The 6,116-nt window shown below is 44.8% G+C and overlaps 1 non-coding gene across 1 annotated transcript; it reads left to right on the forward strand.

Annotated features, from left to right (window-relative positions):
* Positions 1 to 1,050: 1,050 nt before the first annotated feature.
* Positions 1,051 to 1,133, forward strand: trnal-cag (transfer RNA leucine (anticodon CAG)). The gene has a single exon. It is a non-coding gene; the product is annotated as a tRNA-Leu (tRNA).
* The last annotated feature ends 4,983 nt before the right edge of the window (positions 1,134 to 6,116 follow it).

Consider the following 6,116-nt stretch of genomic DNA (forward strand, 5'->3'; position numbering starts at 1 on the left):
GAGACAGACAGATACACAATGAATCCCACACTCACACACAGTACCAGAGACTGTCGCAGCATGAAATGGTCCTTATCAAAGTCACAATTGATACCCTATGTGACTACCACCATGATAAACTCTCCCTCCTCATCCTTCTCAAATACAATATCTCACCGTGCTGTTATGCTGTTAGTCTAGTTTCCTCTCTCTGCTCTTATTTGGAATGTGTTGCTATTCCATCTGACAACACTTGGTATCATCGTATTATGTTCGTCCACAAGAGGAGATCATTCGGCCCATCGTGCCTGTGCTGGGTCAAACACACGTATTCGTTCAAAATTCGTTCAGAGATAGATTGAGTGCTTTGTTATCAGAAAATTGCCTGAACCCCCACAGTCTACAGCTTTCCACCTCGCTGTCAACCACACGGCCTATTTTTGTGTCACCTGCAAATGTCTTTATCATGCCTCCGACGTTTAAGTCCAAAAATCAAAGGTCCAAGTACCGAGCCCTGCGGCACCTCACTGGAAACAGCCTTCCAGCCGCAAAAACACCCGTCGACCATTAACTTCCTGCCACTGAGCCAATTTTGGATCCAACAAGCCGCATTCCCTTGTATCCCATGGGCCTTTACTTTTTTGACCAATCTGCCATGTGGGAACTTTTCAAAAGGCTTGCTAAAGTCCACGTAGACTACATCAATTGCGCTACCCTCATTGATCCTGCTTGTCAACTCCTCGAAAAATTCAATCAGGTTAGTCAGACACGACCTCCCCTTGACAAATCCATGCTGACTGTCCTTGATTCGTCCGTGCCTTTCCAAGTGACAGTTTATCCTGTCCCTCAGAATTGATTGCAATAATTCGAAATGGAGTCCTTCTCCTGCTTGCTGTTATGATAGATAAGGCGGTGAATAATGCTTTGGCCCGGCTCGCTCAGTCGGACAGAGCACGAGGCTCTTAATCGTGGGTTCGAGCCCCACGTTGGGTGAGTAACATTTTAAACTTTTATGATGCTTTCACTGGCCAACAGTGGAGAAATGATGCAGAATGAAACATAAAATCGGTCGTCAGGATGGCCGAGCGGTCTAAGGCGCTGCTTTCAGGTCGCAGTCTCTTCTGGAGGCGTGGGTTCGAATCACACTTCTGACATTTGTGATCTTTACTATTACGTGGAAATATTTTATTTGTGGATTGGGCTGCAGCTGATTTTCCTGCCAAGTCGATTTGCTCCTCCCACAAAAGCAATTGGCTTTGTCATGCAAATGTGACTTGAGAAGTTTCCAACGGTGAAATGTTTGACATATTTATGACCTGGACAAAGAAATAGAACAGCAGTGGGAAACGGTGATCAATGGAGTCCAGAAGAAATATCTCCCACTAAAAAGCAAGAACAAACTAGCCAGAAATGACACACCAGGGATGAATGAAGAAATAAGGGTAAAATTGAAACGAAAGAAAAAGGCCCACACTGGACAATAAAGGAGAGAGGGGAATGTGAAAAGAATGGGAAAGAAGTCTAAAGAATTATTAGAAAGGCAAAAAGGAATATCAAAAAAAGCAAAGTATTCGAGACACATCAACAGCCAAAGAAAGTTTAGGATAGGAATAGGGTCACGAAGGGATACACACGACAAACTCACAGGCAATGACAGCGAAATGGCTGAAATATTAAATAATCACTTTGCTTCAGTATTTACCGGGGAGACTAATATTGTGGGCATGACAGTAGAAGAAGAGATCAAAAAATATGTAAAGACATTTAAGATCGAAAGGGGGGAGATAATTGATAAACTAATCAAACTTAGAGAGGAAATTTCCTGCTTGGAGCCGAACCAGAGTTTCAAACCGCTCAGCCACGCTAATTTCTGTATTACTGTTCAGGAGCTCATTTCACAGGGACACGATTAGTGCGCTCCATTTAGGGAGGCTCAGTGAAAGGCGTAAATTGATCTATTAATCGAATCATAGAATAAGACAGCGCCTTACGAATGCCATTCGGCCCATCGTGCCTGTGCCAGCTCTCTGAAAGAGCTGTCCAGTAAGTCCCACTCGCCTGCTGTTTCCCCATAGACCAGAAAAAGTTTCCATCCAAGCGTTTATCCAATTCCCTTTTGAAAACTGTGAGTTAAGAAAAACAATATTGAAAGGGGTGCTGGGGCCTCTGCAGCGTCGATGTAGAGTGTGTGATGATTGAAGTTATCAAGATGGTTGCTTTACACATGGTATGTTGTGCAATCATCCTGAAATATCTTCAATATCCAATACAAGTTGAATTGCAAACTGAAGGACAAACACTGGAAAACAAGTCACGAGTGAACGCAAATCATCTGGGACCCGTTTTCAGCCTCACGGCACTTTAAATAAAGTGAAATAACTTTGCATTGAAAATATTTGGAACTTGCATCTGTGCCTTCACCTGTTCCATTTGTAAAAGTTGCTGGTGTCTGATGATGAACACGCCTCTGCTCCCTCCATTGAACAAGAAAGGAGATGTTTGACGTTGACGGGTCCTGTTGCTTATGAGCTCATCCTTTACATTGAGTGGGTTCGCGTTTTTAAACGGCGTCAGCTTTAGCCCAGCGATGAACTTCACAACAAACAAGTTCGACACCGTCTCACCGCGGGCACTGACTGACATGTTTATTGTTATTTCTTTCAGACCAAAATGAATAGTGACCGTGATTTTAAATTTGCACGAAGTGATTTTTAGATAGTCGCCTTTAAATGTTTCAAAGGCGACTCCTAATTTATGATAGTCCGGCCATTTCACCAGCCGTGTTGAAAACAAAACATGTCTCTGCTTTTCGCGTCTTTTTTCGAAAGGCAAAAGATATATTTCCCGTGGCCTCTGAAGGATGGACAAGTACAGTTCAGAAAGCAGAAGCAAGTTCACCGAACTTAAATCGTCTGACCACGTTAAAGGCAATGTATACAGATATATATGCAAGTAGTTGCTGTCTGTTTCTGTGGTTGTCTTTCTTCTGTGTGTCCATCTGCAGGTCGATTTTGAATCAATACCAGTGTTCGTGTCAGTTTGTTGCATGAAATAAATGAGGGTATCAGGCGCTCCCCTCCCTGCCACTGGGTCGGTACTGAGTCAGGTTTTAGGCCAAACATCTGTTTCTTTTCTGTGAAAAAGCAATTAAAACAGTCTCATGTGAGCGGTGAAAGAAACAGTGACCCCGATGTGATGTGATGTGAACACGCACTCTGAAGACAGGATCCTGGATGTTATTATATTTTTTGAATGTTTCTCAAACACCGTTTCATTTATCCCACCTTGGTTGAATAGATAGGGCTTACCAAATTTCCGCCAGGTCCCGCCGGGTGTGGGACAGTATTGGAAGCAGCCTTCACCCCCAATATCACGGGTCTCTCATTGCCTCCTCTCAGCGGGCTGCAAGTTATGGACTTTGTTCACATTTAATCAGCAGTGTGAATCGTTAAATATTTACTCATTTTTAATGGGAACAAGGTTGCCGCCCGGTTTCGAACTGGGGGTCTTTCGCGTGTCAGGCGAACGTGATAACCACGACACGACGGAAACCTGAAGCTTGCAGTCCCGTGTTCGGGACATAACGCCTCAGCCAAGCTCATTTCACAGGGATACATTTCCTGCGCTGTATTTCGGAAGGCTGCAGAGAAGGATCGGTGGCGATGGTCAGGCAGGGAATCCCAGAGCATCGCGCCCACACAAACATTTCACTGTTTTTTTTCATGTGCCTGATATCCGACCGCAGTGTAAATTATGGCGAATCAGGCATGCTCAGATCACATTGTTCACAGAGTGTTTTCTTGTCGCCAAATCACACATTCGAAAACTTGAAACGAGATGAAGAGATCGGAGCCATTTCAAGTGCTCCCAGTTACTGCAGATCAGGAATTAAAACCTGGCACCGGCTTCAGGGCGATCAGAATGAGGCAACGAATCCGAAAGTGGGAAGAGAAAAGTGCAACTTTCGTCCATGGGTGGGCTCAAACCACCAAAGCGTTTAGTTAACAACCGAATGCGCTGACCGATTGCGCCACAGAGACCACCCAATGCACGTGTTTGCAAGATACACTAAAGCAGCGTGTCACCTAGCCAAAGTTACAAGTTGCAGCCACAGAAATGCAATTGTCCACGATCAGTGTTACTTTTCCAGAAACAAAGGATGGGACATTGGTTGTGGAAACATGGAAAGGATCTGGTCTCACTCACAGAATCGATATCACCGCCAACCAGCTCTCCTGCAACCGGCGCTCCCACCGGTGCTTTGTCTGTCACTCAGTCGCACTGTGGGAGAACCTTCGCCACACGGACTGAAGCGGTTCAAGAAGGCGGCTCACCACCACCTTCTCAAGGGCAATTCGGGATGGGCAATAAATGCCGGCCTCGCCAGCGACGCCCACATCCCATGAACAAATAAAGAAAAAGTATTCTAAGCGTCCTGACGCTGATGTCAGGTTTTGATCCCTGATCTGCAGTAACTGGGAGCGCTTTAATTGGCTCCGACCTCTTAATTTCACCCACAACATCAGAGTAACTGTTCCAGGGGGACATGCCGACTTAGCTGCGTCTTGGCCGCCTGTCTGGTCAGTCCTTTATTCGCCTCCAATTCCGTTTCCCAAAGCGTATCTGCAGATTCACAAAGCTGTTTGTCATTTCGGTTCCTTTCCATTTTTCCAGCTCCCGACTGGCAATAATTTGCAAACCTGGTTGCATCCCTGCGCCTTGCATTGTGTCCAGGGATGGGTTATATGCAGAGACTGGAGAAGCTGGGATTGTTCTCCTTCGAGCAAAAAAAGGTTAAGGGGAGATTTAATAGAGGTGTTCAAAATTATGAGGGGATTTTGATAGAATGGATGTGGAGAAGCTGTTTCCATTCGCAGGAGGGTCGATAACCAGAGGACACAACCTGCATTTATATAGCGCCTTTAACGTAGTAAAACGTCACAAGGTGCTTCACAGGAGCGTTATTAAACAAAACTTGACACTAAGCTACATAAGGAGATATTGGGACAGGTGACCAAAAGCTGAGTCGAAGAGGTCGGTTTTAAGGTATGTGTTAAAGGAGAGAGAGGCGGAGAAGTTTATGGAGGAAATTCCAGAGCTTAGGGCCTCGGCAGCTGAAGGCACTGCCGCAAATGGTGGAGCGATTAAAATCGGGGATGCGCAAGAGGCCAGAATTGCAGGAGCACAGAGATTTTTTTTATTCGTTCATGGGATGTGGGCATCGCTGGCTGGGCCAGCATTTATTGCCCATCCCTAATTGCCCTTGAGAAGGTGGTGGTGAGCCGCCTTCTTGAACCGCTGCAGTCCTTGTGGTGAAGGTTCTCCCACAGTGCTGTTAGGAAGGGAGTTCCAGGATTTTGACCAAGCGACGATGAAGGAACGGCCGATGTATGTTTGATGCAGTGTTCACTGGTGGTTGGGAATAGTTCATTGCACAAAAATAATTCAAGTCTGTGACACACTGAATGTTTTTTTTAATCACCACTGATACATTCTGTTACACATTGAAGGAAATGCTAACTTGTTTGCCAATTACAATTAAAACGTTAATAAATCTTCGTGCTTTGCATATCATGAACTTTTATCCCTTCCCATTTATATACTGTATTTTAGAAGTCTGCTTAAAAATGTTTAGTGCTTATTATACCAGGAATCTGGTGCAGCCGCTGTTAAATTTAAAATGGTTTGTAGCCCCTTTCACGCTTGATGAAGCTCGACCCTGGAGGTTTATGGGGAGCAAGTCGCAACAAAATGCTTCCCCCCGAGGGTAAATCGGGGATTTTCTTCGTGTAACTGGTGAACATGATAACCACTACACTAAGGAAACGACAAACTTTTCGGTCTCAGGTCTGAAGGAAGTGTCTTGGGAAAACATGAACTGCTGACTCTCTTCACATTGACTCTTTTCACGAACATTTCCTCGATCGAAACTACACAAGTCACAGGGAAAAAATGTCAAAGTCATTAAACTCCCGAATTAGCCCCAAAATCTATCAATCTCAGTTTTGAAATTTTCAATTGACCCCCAGCCTCAACAGCTTTTTGGGGGAGAGAGTTCCAGATTTCCACTCCCCTTTGTGTAATGAAATTCTTCCTGACATCACCCCTGAATGGCCCAGCTCGAATTTTAAGGTTAC

Source organism: Heptranchias perlo, unplaced genomic scaffold (assembly GCF_035084215.1).
Source record: "Heptranchias perlo isolate sHepPer1 unplaced genomic scaffold, sHepPer1.hap1 HAP1_SCAFFOLD_59, whole genome shotgun sequence".
Classification (NCBI taxonomy): domain Eukaryota; kingdom Metazoa; phylum Chordata; class Chondrichthyes; order Hexanchiformes; family Hexanchidae; genus Heptranchias; species Heptranchias perlo.